General features: G+C 37.7%; 1 protein-coding gene and 1 long non-coding RNA gene across 2 annotated transcripts in view; one reads left to right on the forward strand and one right to left on the reverse strand.

Moving 5' to 3' along the window:
* LOC118767506 overlaps positions 1–5,616 on the forward strand; it is a 32,303-nt gene extending 26,687 nt beyond the window's left edge. Inside the window, exon 3 of the long non-coding RNA XR_005003428.1 lies at positions 5,542–5,616. This is a non-coding gene — a long non-coding RNA (uncharacterized LOC118767506). The remainder of the gene's footprint in view (positions 1–5,541) is intronic.
* LOC118767475 (HEAT repeat-containing protein 4-like) overlaps positions 1–15,257 on the reverse strand; it is a 472,731-nt gene that overhangs the window by 224,478 nt on the left and 232,996 nt on the right. The window lies entirely within an intron of this gene.

The following is a 15,257-nucleotide window of genomic DNA, read 5'->3' on the forward strand; positions in this document are numbered from 1 at the left end:
GCTTTTCACCTGACGTGCTAACGTTTCTGCCAGCTCGCCGCCTTCAGAAACACTAATATATAATACCAATTACCCAATACTTCCACTATGCAAACCACCCAATGCAATAAAACAACCTATATATATTCTACATAGCAATCAGGTTAAACACCAAACTGGCATGGCTGTGCATACCACATAATTCTATGTTCAGTTCCACTAGGTGGCACCTTGGGCAAGTGTCTTCTACTATAGCCTCAGGCTGAACAAAACCTTGTGAGTGGATATGGTAGATGGAAACTGAAAGAATCCTGTCACACATATATATATATATATATATATATATATATATACACACACACACACACACACAGAGGGTGGAATGGGTAAATTGTCACCATTCTTTATTTTTAATTTGGAGCATGCGCATTGTTGTTTTTGATTTTCTGGACTACAGAGTATAGTAGAGTTAGCTGGGCATTGTCTGTGAGAAAAACAGCATGATGACACAATTCACTCTGCCAGAAATTTGGACACGACATGCTGTACTGCTTGGCATTCACAGCAGAAGATTCAATACGAACAGATGGTGAACGTACAGAACAACCATTGGCTTTCCATGTCCCCAAAACATGTACCGAAGGTGATAAAAATCAAACATTCAGTCAGCCCCATGGTATTTAGAGTGATCATTAGTGATGGCGATTTTATGCCTCTATTCATCTTCCTACACAGCTCCCAGACTCAACACAGAGGCCTACATCAAGTGCTGGAGGAAGTAGTGCTGCCCAGGGTGAAGAGAGTGGCTGCTAGATGACCATATGTCTTACAACAGGGCTCTGCACCATGCCACACAAGAAAGAGAACCCAGTGATGGCTGTCAGACAACTTCTCCAACCACATCACCCTAACTCCCCAGACTGCAATCCCCTCGATTATTATGTGTGTGTCACAGTTGCGCAAGAGACCAACAAAACTCCTTTTAACACCAAAGATGAACTGAAGGCAAGGATTTTGGCAGCATTCACCAACTTAAACAAGGAGACCATCCCGAAGAATTGCAGGAGATTCTGAAGTCGTCTGGAGGCTGTGGCTGAAGCCAATGGCGATTTTATTGAATACATTTGCTCTTTAGTATTTCAAGATATTTTTATGTAAAGCCAAAGGTTGATACAGCTTGGCACTAGTGATATCCAACTCATTTCTACAACTGTATGAAGTGGAGCAATATGAAATAAAGTGTCTTGCTCAAGAACACAACAGGAATCAAGCACTAAACACTGAGCTATATATATATATATATAATATATATAGAGAGAGAGAGAGAGAGAGAGAGATTCATGTATGTATTTATGCATATACTTGTATATATAAATATATATATGATAGGCATTTTATAGCTTTGATATATCAAATCCAAAGCTTTTGTCAGCTGAAGGCTCTAGTCAAATCATTAAAAGTTCTAATTAGAAATAATTATCAGGTAATTAGAATACATCATTAGCTCACTGAATAACCAATAGTATTTTAATCATCTCAGCTAATATGGGAGATAACTCCAGGCAAGTTTTAGTATGATATGACTTCTTCAGCAGCACATAGGCACCATAACAGTGCATTTGCCAATAATAATAGCGACGAGAGAATCACTAAGCAGACACTGAATAGTGTTACTCACATAGGCGTGAAAAATTAACATATTTAAAGAAAAACCCAAAGCTTTATCCAATATCTAAAAATGGTTTTAGAGAACCCATTGCATTTTGCGTTACATACTTTAAAAGCCATTAACACAAACACTGCCTTTAACAATGCCCACAGGGACTTCCAATTTTACAGAAAGTGTATGGATATTCAATATTCAATTAATATTTAATGTTATCTTATTTCTCACTCTTTCTATTTCTTTCTTTTATTTTTCCCTTTTACTCCCTCCCCCACCCCACTCCACCTATATTTAGCTCTGTACACATTTTTGGAAGCGTTTGTATTGATCGCCGTGTGTATTCTGTTGATGACAATTATTGATTGAAATTCAGAGAGTGTTTTTACTACATATCACTTACACTTCGCTCTTAACCTATTAAGGTTTTTCTGTCGATATGGCCATGGATACCTATAGCCTTAATGCACGTCAATTCAGCCGAATCACATAACACATCCCACGTGTTAGGTTTCAAAAGTAACTACTGATGTTTTTAAACGAGAGAATTCCTTTGTAATTCTGCTTAACATAGCAGCCAAATCGCCCTCGATCAATTAATCACTAAGTTTAAAATATAGAGAATTTCAGCACTGCAGATACATGTCAGCTGTTTGAAAGCCTGCAAAATCTGTTGACCAGGCTGCAGCTGGTGCAGCAAAAATTTTAACACCAAATAACATGTGTGTGTGTGTGTGTGTGTGTGTATTTTGTCTATGGATTTGGTTTGCCAGATTCTTCATGTGTTGAAGTATATTGAAAAGGTTTCAAGATGCAACGAGAATTTTAGGAAAAATAAATAAGTAAATAAGTGAATGTGTTAAATAACAAAGCACTAAAAGAGAATCTCTCTCACCAGACACAACAATTCATATATATATATATAACATACATATATATATATATATATATATATATATATATATATATATATATATATATATATATATATATACATACAAAAGCTTGCTTCCAAAACCACATGATTCTGGGTTCAGTCCCATTCCACTGCATGACACCTGGGGCAAGTGTTTTCTACTATAGCCTCAGGCTAACCAAATTCTTGTGAGTGGATTTGGTAGATCAAAAAGTTAACAGAAGAAATGACAGATGGTGATGTGCAGACCCTTCCGAAGTTCCAAGAGTTATGCATACAAAATTTCCTGCAACTGTATTGGTTTTAGGGGTTGTCAGCAATGAAGAAAATGTGATGCCTCTTACTTCTTTCCACAAGGCTCTAGAGTTAACTTGCCGCCTACATTGAGGTCCTGGAAATAATTGTTAGACAGTGTATGCAATGGAAGGCCATATGGTTTCAGTAAGACTCTTCACTTTTACACATGGCTCTAGTAACACAGGAATGGATGGCTGAAAATTTTCATGATCACATAATCCCTAACATTTGGCCACCTAATTCCCCAGATCTCAATCCATTGGACTATTACATGTGGAACATTGTAGATAGAGAGAGGTTAATGAACATACCCATAACGCCAAGGATTCTATGAAAGTTGCCATAGTCAGAGTAATGTCCAAAATAAACCAGGACCACTTGATTCGAGCATGTAGATGATTTAGATCTCATATAGAAGCAGTTGTTGAAGCTGAAGGTGGCTTTATTGAATAGCCTTATAGAAAAGAAGGTTTATTTTCATTCTCATAGCATTTTTTGATAAATACAGTTATTTGTTATTATATATGTTTTCTTTATAAACATAAATCTGTCCTCAAATATCTTACGCACCCTGTATGTGTGTGTGTATGTATGTATATATATATATATATATATATATATATATATATAAAGCTTTGAATGACCCGTCCTTGCTTGTTTTTTTGTATCATCTATCTAGATGTTTTGTTGTCCCTTTTTGTATCACCTAGTTGTCCGGCTGTTTTGCGTTCTTGTCCCATTTTGTATTTATATATATATATATATAGTGCGGAAAACGGACGTTAAACGATGATGATGATGATGATATATTTGTATGTTGTTTGTGTTATGTGTTTGTTCCATGACCACCACTTGACAGCAGGTGATGTTTTGCTTACATCCCTGTCACTTAGCATTTCGGTAAAAGAAACTGATAGAATAAATTCCAGACTTAAACTATATACTGTAGTCAAATTGATGCAATGCCCCAGCATGGCCACAGTCCACTGACGGAAACAAGTGAAAGATAAAACATAATTGTAGCCACATAACTGACACAGTTGTGAAAGGAAAAATGTTGACACTTCATAAAATAAATTAAAATTTTAAATGAATTTAAAAGCTTTGTGTATTATTAAACAACTGAACTGTCTCTTGTACAATGCAATTGCTTTAAAATATAAAATGAACTAAATAAAAACAAACATATGGAATAACTTGTTCAATGCAACAGCAAAACCTCCCTGAACAATAATATCTCTGTTTAACCCTTTCAAGTCCAAAGTTGGTGATTGGGAAAAATTCAGAATGTGTATCACATGGCGCAGGAGTGGCTGTGTGGTAAGTAGCTTGTTTACCAACCACATGGTTCTGGGTTCAGTACCACTGCTGCGTGGCACCTTGGGCAAGTGTCTTCTACTATAGCCTCGGGCCGACCAAAGCCTTGTGAGTGGATTTGGTAGACAGAAACTGAAAGAAGCCCGTCATATATATGTATATATATATATATATGTATGTGCGTGTGTCTGTGTTTGTACCCCTAGCATTGCTTGACAACCGATGCTGATGTGTTTATATCCCCGTTACTTAGTGGTTCGGCAAAAGAGACCGATAGAATAAGTGCTGGTCTTACAAAAGAATAAGTCCAGGGGTCGAGTTGCTCGATTAAAGGCGGTGCTCCAGCATGGCCGCAGTCAAATGACTGAAACAAGTAAAAGAGTAAAAGAGTAAGAGTATATATCTCTTATTGAGGTGGTATCACAAAGTTCCTGGACTAGTTATCTTTAATAAAAAAAAATAACTTATTTACTCTCTTTTTTTTATTACTCTTTTTACTTGTTTCAGTCATTTGACTGCGGCCATGCTGGAGCACCGCCTTTAGTCGACAAATCGACCCCAGGACTTATTCTTTGTAAGCCTAATACTTATTCTATCAGTCACTTTTGCCGAACCACTAATTTATGGGGATGTAAACACACGAGCATCGGTTGTCAAGCAATGTTGGGGAGATAAACACAGAAACACAAACACACATATATATACATATACATTTATATATACGACAGGCTTCTTTCAGTTTCTGTCTACCAAATCCATTCACAAGGCTTTGGTCAGCCCGAGGCTATAGTAGGTGCCATGCAGTAGGACCGAACCCGGAACCATGTAGTTGGTAAGCAAGCTACTTACCACACCTAAGTTTTAAGATCATCTTCTTCAAAATAGTCACCTTCTGCAACAAAACACTGGTCCTAGCATTCCTACCACTTTTGGAATCTGGCCTGGAAGTCGTTTTTTGCATGAACGCCAAGGATCTTCTGTGATTCACTCAGGATCTCAACAGCCATGTTAAAATGGTGACCTTTCAGCTGTATTTTCTTCTTGAGGAAGAGATGGAAGTCCGCAGGTGCTAAATCTGGCGGTGAGCTGGCAGAAACATTAGCACGCCGGGCGAAATGTGTAGCCGTATTTCGTCTGCTGTTACGTTCTGGGTTCAAATTCTGCCAATGTCGACTGTGCCTTTCATCCTTTCGGGGTCGATAAATTAAGTACCAGTTATGCACTGGGGTCGATATAATCGACTTAATCCATGTGTCTGTCCTTGTTTGTCTTCTCTGTGTTTAGCCCCTTGTGGGTAGTAAAGAAATAGGTGCTAAATCTGGTGAATAAGGCAGGTGTGGAAGTGATACCATGTTGCTTTTGGGGTGAGAACCTTATGAGTGAGGAGATCTGGGTGACAGGATGCATCGTGGTCATGAAGAAACCAATTCTTCAAATTCCACAGATCCGGTTGCTTTTGCCAAATGCCCTCCCCCAAATGCTTCAAAATCATTCCAGTAGAACTCTCGATTGATGGTTTCGCCCCGGGGGAGGGATGAATTCTCGATGTACAATACCACAGATGTTGGAAAAAAACATCCAGGCATGTTCTTTCACTTTGAAGCACTTGTGCCACTCAAAACATTGCATACGACCCATTGCTTCATTGCCATAAGCTTGCCAAAGCATCCTAAATGTCTCTGTAGCAGATATCCCAAGTTTAACCCTTTCGTTACCAACCTGGCTGAAACCGGCTCTGGATCTTTAATATACATGTCTTGTTTTCAAAAGTTCTAAATTAAAATCTTCCACCAAATCTTATTCACAATTTATGTTCCTAACACTAGCTTAATGATAACAAAGTTATTTTACTAAATTCTTTCATCATCATCATCATCATCATCATCGTTTAACGTCCGTTTTCCGCGCTAGCACGGGTTGGACGGTTTCGACCGGGGTCTGGGGAGCTCGGGACTGCCCCAGGCTCCAGTCTAGTCTGGCAGTGTTTCTACAGCTGGATGCCCTTCCTAACGCCAACCACTCCGCGAGTGTAGTGGGTGCTTTTTACGTGCCACCTGCACAGGAGCCAGAGGGGTCTGGCATCGGCCACGTTCGGATGGTGCTTTTTATGTGTGTGTGTGGGGGGGGGGCAGAAATATAGGGGAGCACCAGTGGGGAGGGGTGGTTCAGAGAAATGATGACAGGTTCTAGCAAGTAGAATGTAGATATCGAGAGAGGTTAATGCATGGTGAAAAGCGTATTGAAGAGGGGAGTTCGAAGAGTAGACACCTATAATGGTGGTGGGAGAAGCGACATCCGGTATAGATGGAGCAAATATAGAGATATCCGGTATTGGTGGTGGGGGTGGGAGGGCGGGCGCACTCGCGCATTGGAGATGAGGTTTTAGGCGGCAGAAAGAAGACAGGATTGAGATGAATGCTTTGCGGTGGTGTGAATAAGTTTTTGTGAGTGAAAGTTTTTATGCTTCAGCAGCATTTGAGACGAAAGACAACGATAACGCTATTAGATGGGGATACAATAATAATAGGCTTGCAAAAACAATGAAAAGAGGAACTCGGGAACTTAGCTGATGTTTTTTCATCCTGCGGAAGCGAGTGAAGGTGAGATATATACGCGAGAGAGAGAGAGAGATAGAGAGAGAGAGATAGAGAGAGAGAGAGAGAGAGAGAAGACAGTGAAAACAGAGGGAGAACCGACACCACATAGCGAGAGAGAGAATTGGGAGATGAGGTTTTTAGGCGCAGAAAGAAGACAGGGTTGAGATGAAAATGCTTTGCGGTGGTGTGAATAAGTTTTTGTGAGGAAAGTTTTTATGCTTCAGCTAGCATTGAGACGAAAGACAACGATAACGCTATTAGATGGGGATACAATAATAATAAGGCTTGCAAAAACAATGAAAAGAGGAACAGGTCGGGACTTAGCTGATGTTTTTTCATCCTGCGGAAGCGAGTGAGGTGAGATATATACCGAGAGAGAGAGAGAGAGAGAGAGATAGAGAGAGAGAGAGAGAGAGAGAGAGAGAGACAGTGAAAACAGAGGGAGAACCGACACCACATAGCGAGAGAGAGAATTGGGAGATGAGGTTTTAGGCGGCAGAAAGAAGACAGGGTTGAGATGAAAATGCTTTGCGGTGGTGTGAATAAGTTTTTGTGAGTGAAAGTTTTTATGCTTCAGCTAGCATTTGAGACGAAAGACAACGATAACGCTATTAGATGGGGATACAATAATAATAAGGCTTGCAAAAACAATGAAAAGAGGAAACAGGTCGGGAACTTAGCTGATGTTTTTTCATCCTGCGGAAGCGAGTGAAGGTGAGATAATACCCGAGAGAGAGAGGAGAGAGAGAGAGAGAATAGAGAGAGAGAGAGAGAGAGAGAGAGAGAGAGACAGTGAAAACAGAGGGAGACCGACACCACATAGCGAGAGAGAGAATTGGAGATGAGGTTTTAGGCGGCAGAAAGAAGACGGTTGAGATGAAAATGCTTTGCGTGGTGTGAATATTTTTGTGAGTGAAAGTTTTTATGCTTCAGCTAGCATTTGAGACGAAAGACAACGATAACGCTATTAGATGGGGATACAATAATAATAAGGCTTGCAAAAACAATGAAAAGAGGAAACAGGTCGGAACTTAGCTGATGTTTTTTCATCCTGCGGAAGCGAGTGAAGGTGAGATATATACCGAGAGAGAGAGAGAGAGAGAGAGATAGATAGAGAGAGAGAGAGAGAGAGAGAGAGAGAGAGAGACAGTGAAAACAGAGGAGAACCGACACCACATAGCGAGAGAGAGAATTGGGAGATGAGGTTTTAGGCGGCAGAAAGAAGACAGGTTGAGATGAAATTTAAATAATTGAAAGAGCATCTCTAAATAAATTCAGTAAAGAAAGGGTTAATGCAAAACTTCACGTTGGCTCTATTATCCAAATTCCTGTCCATGACAAGAATCATAGATGTGGTCGCAAAAACACAAATTTCCCAACTTGTGAAGTAAACACAGTGATGTCATTCAGAAGACTGCCTCATAAAGATCACTGCTTGCTCTCACTGGACACACAGCCATGTGCTGTCATCTGTTGGTGTGTTACAGAACTAGTCCAGGAACATTTTGATACCACCTTGTATATGGATACCAGGAAAGTATATCCTGTGTATCATATGTGATATGCAGTAGAGGCAAAGAGTTCACCTAAGACCGAAGATTATCCACCCTTAAGCCCTTACCTGTCCAAATCATTTTTATAAGTTTGTACTATTTAGTACAAACTTATAAAAATGATAAGAAAATTGTTATCCACAAAACAATGCTTTATATATATATATATATATATATATACATAAGCAAATATTTGAATGCTTACATTCAAAATAAGATACTACTATTGTTAATATTATCTGTGGTGAGTATTAGTAATAGATAATAATAATAACAGAAATATAAGTGGTACCAGGTTTAAATATTTCTAAACAGGGTGACGCCTTGTGCAATATTATGCTTTGTGCTAATTTTCAATCATACACACACATATATATATATATATTTCAAACCTTAGTGTTTGAATGTTTTGTCCTTATATATATATATATACTAATATTTCATATATTTTATTTACCATATTTATAATATCATATATAAATGTAAACACATTTTCATAGTTTAATGTGATAAAAGTGAGCATTTGGTGAAGGAAAGAATGAAAGTTGAAATACAAAAAAAATACTTCAGAGCCACATCAAAATTAAACTTCATTTAATGATAAACTTTATTGTTATATAAGATACATCAATGGATTAGGTTTCTGTTTTATATGAAACTCTGAACTGATATCATCTCCTCTGACTCTGATGCAGTATATTTAACTCCCACCCACCCCCATTGTAATGTCAGTGTTTATTAACTAAACATGGAGCTTCAATACACCAACAAAATTTACCCCATTAAATCATTTACTGTTTTAAGTATAGATAGGTGCAGGAGTGGCTGTATGGTAGTTAGCTTGCCTACCAACCACATGATTCTGGATTCAGTCCCACTGCATGGCATCTTGGCCGACCAATGCCTTGTGAGTGGATTTGTAGATGGAAACTGAAAGAAGCCTGTCGTATATATGTATATATATGTATTTTGTGTATGTATATGTTTGGTGTGTGTGCTGTGTTTGTCCCCCTAGCATTGCTTGACAACCGATGCTGGTGTGTTTACGTCCCCGTCACTTAGCGGTTCGGCAAAAGAGACCGATAGAATAAGTACTGGGCTTACAAAGAATAAGTTCTGGGGTCGATTTGCTCGACTAAATGCGGTGCTCCAGCATAGCCACAGTCAAATGCCTGAAACAAGCAAAAGAGTAAAAGAGAGAGAGTAAAGTGTATATAGGGGTAGGTGATGGTGTGTGGCCTAGTGGTTAGATTGATGATCACTAGATGACGGGTTCAATTCCCAGACCAGGCGGTGCATTGTGTTCTTGAGCAAAACATTTCACATTGCTCCAGTCCCCACTTTTGATCAAGGGGTGGAATGTTAACCTGTTTTTCACCTGCTCACCTAGCCAGTGGGATGGTGTTATTCGAAAGCTAAAATGAATGCAAAGTGCATTGTGACCAGCGATGTGTGACATCTTAGAGTATGGTTGAGTCATGTGTTCCTGTGATGTGATATAGGGGTAGGTGTGGGGTATGTGGTAATGAACATCGTTATGCAACCAGGTGGTTTTGAGTTCAGTGCCACTGCACAGCATCGTAGCACCCTGGGCAAGTGTTTTTCTGCTATAGCCCCAACCATTAGCATAGCTAGAGGTGGCAGAGAGGACAGACCACCCCAGCAGCACTTTTATGGGGTCGGCACCACTTTTGGGTCTATAATCATCCCTGAAAGTTTCAACCGAATTCCATCCTACAGTTCTTGAGATACCTTGTCCACAGACAAACAAACAAACAAACATGTCTGAAAACAATACCCCCCCCCTCTCTCTCTCTCTATATATATATATACACACACACACACACCTTCCAAACTCTTTTGCACGGCTTAGAAAAACTGAAGGACCACTGCAACAAGTGTGTGAATCTGAGAGGGGAATATAGTGAATAAAATCATAATCAACTGATCCTCATGTATTTTCCTTTACCCAAAGCATGAAACTTTTCAGCTCTCCTTGTATACATATATATATATATATATATATATATATCAAAGGATGTGTTATATTATTCCACTTATACAAAAACAGCCATACCAACTATCCAACATATATCCATCATCAGCTTCCCCCACGGATATCATTATGGTTTTGACACCTGGGCAGTACCATTCAATCTGGTGGTGTCAACAACACTAAAATAAGTGTTGTTTGGAAAAAAATGTACCAAAGAAACCACAACTTTCACATATATTTACACTATGTACAACCATATCGGTAAATAAAATCAATCAGTAAATTACAACCACTTCCTAAATACATAAATAAACAGTGACCAATCCATTAAGTCATACAAAAATTATAATCCCTACCATAGTATAATGTAAAAGTGAAAGCTTAATAACCACATTCATTCACTCATTCAATCAATTAATATATATACTATATATATATAATATATATATATATATATATATATATATAATATCAAAATGGCAACAAGGATATCCAGGTAGTGTAGTACAATGTTTCATGCTACTTCATTTTATTAAACATTGTAAGTATTACATCAGTTTTAAAATGTCGAGCAATTTTCAGCCACATATAGAATTTTTTAATTAAATGGACTATGCACATTCTTATATATATATATATATATATATATATACATATATATATATATATATATATAATATATATATATAGAGAGCTAGAGAGAGAGAGAGAGAGAGAGAGAGAGAGAGATCTCGATATTATGTAGATAGAGGAATTTATCTGTAAATGTAGTCAAATATTACATTTACAGGTATATATATATATATATATATATATTATATATATATGATGATGATGATGTTAATGCTAAATTGACTGGGCATGTACCCCTACCACCATCACCAGATTTAGAAATACCTGGGCATGGCCCTTTTATCAGGAGCTATTTTTTAAGCTTGAAGAAAGGGCAAAAAGACTTCACAACTGATGTTCCCTTCTTCTTCCTCTCTTCACCTCCCCCTTCACCTACTCCTCATCTTCTTCCCCCCGTCTTCCTCTTCCTTCTGTTTCCATTCAGGTCAAACAATACTATGCGTTATTTCGGTGGGAAAGAGAGAGTTGAACAATGAAACCAATAAAAGAGACATTGCATGCAAATGAAACATGTGAGAGAAATGATGAAACAAATGATGAGGATGATGAAAACAACAATGAGGCAGGGGGGGGGGGAGGCAGAAGAGGATAATTAGAGATAATGATGGGGGACTGCATAAAGTGCACATATAAACCTGAATTCCATTCCAATCTTACCAAACCATAAAAAAAGAGAGAAAAGGAAAATTCCTTAATGTGACTATTGGCACAGTTTATTTTCGAGGGAGTTGGGGGTAGGTTGCTTAGGGAGGGGGAGAGATGTTGAAGAAATTTCCCAGAAATGTGAGAATAGAATAAAGAAATTAGTGTGAAAGGTCGCATTAAAGGAATCCGATGAAACAGTTTAAGAATAAAGAATTTGCCATTTTTTTTTTCTTTGGTATTTTAAATGTAAACTTTGAACTTTGACAAAGTGAGGTCAGAAGGTTGTAACAATCAGAATTAGAAATAGTTGCATCTGTATGTGCACGTGTATGTGTGTGTGTGTGTGTGAAGGTACATGGCTTAATGGTTAAGGTATTTGGCTTACAATTGGAATGTCAGGAGTTCAGTTCTTAGGAGCACATTGTGTTCTTGAGCAAGACACTTTATTTCACATTACTCCAAGTCCGCTCAACTGGCAAAAATGAGTTGCACCTGTAATTCGAAAGAGCCAGCCTCATCACATTCTGTGTCATGCTGAATCTTCCTGAGAACTACATTAAAGGTATACCTGTCAAATAAAGAAGGCGGCGAACTGGCAGAATCATTAGCACGCCGGGCGAAATGTGTAGCCGTATTTCATCTGCCGTTACGTTTTGAGTTCAAATTCCGCCAAGGTCTACTTTGCCTTTCATCCTTTCGGGGTCAATAAATTAAGTACCAGTTACGCACTGGGGTCGATATAATCGACTTAATCCATTTGTCTGTCCTTATTTGTCCTCTCTGTGTTTAGCCCCTTGTGGGTAGTAAAGAAATAGGTATACCTGTCTGTCTGTGGAGTTCTCAGCTACTTGCTGTTCTGTTGAGTGGTTCAACTGGAACCATTGTCATTGTAATCAACGAAGTATCACCAAAATTTTAATGCATACATACTGTAAATCCTCGTGTATAGTACGCCCTTGAGTATAATACGCAGGGGATTTTTAGGGGGCTGTACTTCTGAAAAACCTAAACCATGTGTAGTGCGTAATTAAGCCAGCAGCACCTAGTCGAATAAACACTTCCACATATGCATAATACAGTAATGGTAATATCCTTAACTGTTATATGGGAATGTAAATATGTTTGTAAATTTTGTTACATGTTATTCTGTGTTCTGAATACTTTTATTTTAATAAATGTTGCTTACTGCAAGTTATGGATGATTCTTTTATCACTTCATTGTTTCAGGCTTAGCTTAAGATATTTTTGCACCCAACATCACAAAATGCATCTCAATAATTTTGCTGAACCGCTAAGTTAAAGGGATGTAAACTTACCACCATCGGTTGTCAAGTAATGTTGGGGGGGGGGAACAAACACAGACACACAAGCATATACACACACATACATATATACAATGGGCTTCTTTCAGTTTCTGTCAACCAAATCCACTCACAAGGCTTTGGTCAGCCCAACGCTATAGCAGAAGACACTTGCCCAAGGTGCCACGTGGTGGGACTGAACCAGGAACCATGTGGTTCGTAAGCAAGCTATGTACCACACAGCCACTCCTACACCTATATGACAAGAAATAATTTATGCCTCTTTTTATGGAGACAAAACGGATTATAAGACTGCATAAAAGAAATGCTTAAATGAAATTGAGAGAGAGACAAAAAACATTGATTAGTGAACAAACATCAGTTTTCAGTCAAGGACTATATATCACCGTGCTTCCATACATTTCATCATATATAAGTATTACCATGGCCTTTCACAATTAAAAAGAATACAAAAATAAAAAACACAGAAGGCAAAAAATATATATGTAAACAGAAATACAAATATATAGAATGGCCTATCAAGAAGGTGTATACAATCATGTCATGTGACTAAAAACCTAAATAAACTATCAATCGACTAAAAATAATTTTTTTCTTCTTTTTACTCCCTCAATTAAAAATATGTCAAAAAAATTCATTTCATAAAACCCATGGTAGGCTGGAGTCCAGTAGCATAAAAAAATTCCACAAAATCAAGTCAAACACATCTATGGCCATTTCAGGAGTTCCCTGCCATGGTTCAATTACAAGATAAGGTGCATGTCAGCAATGACCCCCTCATCAGGATGAATGGGAATCTCAACAATTAGTTGTTCAGTGAAATTAATATATCTGAAAATATATGCTCACTCAACATTTCCAAGGCAATCCAAAAACCATATTTATGTGTGTGTATCATCTTGAAACTAAGATGTGTGTGTATATCGTTAGCTCCTACACGCATTTTTTTCTCTCCTTGTTTTTTTTTCTGTGTATCTTTCCGTCGAAGAGTGTAGGCTCGAAACGTAAAAGACTTTTTCTATTTCTATTCCTGAGTGCCATACTAATACATTTATTTGTTTGTACTCCACCTGCCTTCGTCTTTTGTTTATTTTCGTAAACCTTCCCGTTATATATATATATATGGCTGTGTTATACACAAGTTTGCTTCCGAATCACATTGCATTGTTAAAACCTATGATGATGATGATGTGATATATATATATATCAAGGCTTTGAGCTGGCAGAAACGTTAGCACGCTGGGCAAAATGGTTAACGGTATTTCACCTGTCATTACATTCGGAGTTCAAATTCTGTTGAGGTTGACTTTGCCTTTCATCTTTTCAGGGTCGATAAATTAAGTACCAGTGAAACATTGGGGTCGACATAATCGACCTACCCCTCCATAAATTCTAGGCCTTGTGCCTATAGTAGAAAATAATATATAATTATATATATATATAATATATATATATATATATATATCTGTAAAATAATGTGACAATTATTCAATAGCCAAGATAAAACTCTGAGTTTCGGATGCTGAGGTGGAAATCCACAACACCATTTCTTCAGTTACCTGGCCAGATAACTGAAGAAATGGTGTTGTGGATTTCCACTTCGGCATCCGAAACTCAGAGTTTTATCTTGGCTATTGAATAATTGTTTTACAGATAAATTCCTCTATTTACATAATATTGTGGTCTCTTTCTTTCTTTTGTTATCTTACCGTTTTTACCAATATATATATATATATATATATTATTTTCAAGATGATACACACACACAAATATGATTTTTGGATTGCCTTGGAAATGTTGAGTTAGCATATATTTTCAGATATATTAATTTCACTGATGTTTTATACTTTTTTCTGTATCTAAATATGTTGACGCAAGAGAAATTATCGTCAGCAATGTACAGTATAATCACCAATTAAAGATATGGTTTTTTCCATTCTTATTCTTGTTGTCTTATAGTCTGAATCTCATGAAGTTATTTTCAGTGATTTTTAGATTTACTTGTTATATATGAAGAATTACCTTGGATGTTAATTCTAATAGAACTTATTGCTATCTGATTGTGTGTGTAATCTTTATATATAAAAGTCAAGTTGTATGTCTGTCTCCTATGATTTTTGTGTTTTATCAACTTTGTTAGGTAGTCGTTGTAGGATCGACTAGTCACGACTAGCTAGCGCGGATGCGCGACTACGCACACCGGGACCACTGTTCTCATGTAGTACCATATCTCAAGTAGTACCATATATATATATATATATGAATGAAGTGAGTTCATGGCCCGCAGGACAGCCTGCTGTGCTAACCTTGGATCGTAGAGTGACCCGCTGTTCTTGAGG

This window comes from Octopus sinensis, linkage group LG22 (assembly GCF_006345805.1).
Source record: "Octopus sinensis linkage group LG22, ASM634580v1, whole genome shotgun sequence".
Lineage (NCBI taxonomy): Eukaryota > Metazoa > Mollusca > Cephalopoda > Octopoda > Octopodidae > Octopus > Octopus sinensis.